The sequence below is a fragment of the Pyxicephalus adspersus genome, unplaced genomic scaffold (assembly GCF_032062135.1).
Source record: "Pyxicephalus adspersus unplaced genomic scaffold, UCB_Pads_2.0 Sca289, whole genome shotgun sequence".
NCBI classification, from domain to species: Eukaryota; Metazoa; Chordata; class Amphibia; order Anura; family Pyxicephalidae; genus Pyxicephalus; species Pyxicephalus adspersus.
The window spans coordinates 15242-16643 of NW_027317296.1; positions in this window are offsets into that span (position 1 = coordinate 15242).

Genomic DNA, 1402 nt, shown 5'->3' on the forward strand with positions numbered 1-1402 from the left:
GGAAACTAGTCACTGGGGCCTTGGAAGTCTTATAGGAATAGAAGCCAATGGCAGGGCATGACTATCCACAGGAACTAATCTGCTTATTGGCTGCTCAAAAATCCCTACTAGCTACGCACATTCCAAGGTGCACGATGGGGATTCTGAAATAGATACATGTCAGGTTCAATCCATTCATTTGTAGGGGAAATTAGGGATGCTACAGAGATGCTAAGTAGATGATGGACAACTATTTGATTTCCTCTGGGTGCTGCTCAAGAGAATACAAAAAGTGTACTAGACCATGGTGTTGTGCAAGGGTTGGGGGTTGTAGTGTTATAAAGGTTCTGAAGACAAATACTTGGTTTTGTAATTATAGTCATAAAACATGTGTCTTTTGTTAAAGTAGCTATGTGAACAAATGATATGCAGACAAACAATTTGCATTTACTTCTGGAAAGTAATTTTCTATCCATTATTTAAAAACCATTATCAGTTTCCAAATTCTTTGAACATGGTAAAATTTTAATAGTTAACTTTATTACCTCATTAGAGTAATAATTAATTTATTTATAGTGGATCATCAATCTCTATAGATAACTAAATTGTGTAATGCAAACATAATTATCTCATTTATCTAGTTAAATAGAAAAACTGACAGTATGACACTATGGTGTTTATTAACTAATAACTTTTTATTGAGTGCTATTCCACTTACAGCTTTTTTTTGCAATTTAACAATGTGGTCATTCTGACTTCATCATCATGATGTCATATATGAAATACTGTACAGTATATTATGTCATATATTGTGCAGACAGTTTCAATTTCACTTCCATTGTGTTGCTTTTTGTTGATCTTTACCTTAATATTTTGTAGGGCAAGGACTAATATAGAGGCTCGTGGCAGAAATTGGGGTTTAAAGATATGCCACTTATGGGGGCCACATAGGCTGCTATGGCAGTTGTTTTGCTACTGTTGCAACAGTTGGATTAATGGGGAATTTGGGAACAGAGGTTGGGGCGTCACAATGTACAATAAACACTTATATTTAACAGGATTTCAGCAGTTTTGAAAAATTCAGGACCTTTTACTTAATTTAACATAAATTTTCTTTACATAATGATCATAGGTAATATTTCAGTCTGTGTTTAAATCAGAAAGACATTCCCATATTGTAAACATTCTTCTAATTTTCTCTATATTTCTCGGCTAATGCAGCTAATACATTTTTTACAAAATTTGCTAATATTGTAAGACACAACTGTAAAAAAAAATCATAATTTGCTTTTCAGCAACTATCTGTATCGATCACTGCTATTGGACAGAGTGGTATGATGTGAGTTACCCCAAATATGAACCAAATGGAGGGGATTTTGAGACCTATGACAACATCAGAGAAAAACACCCTGAATTGTGTTGG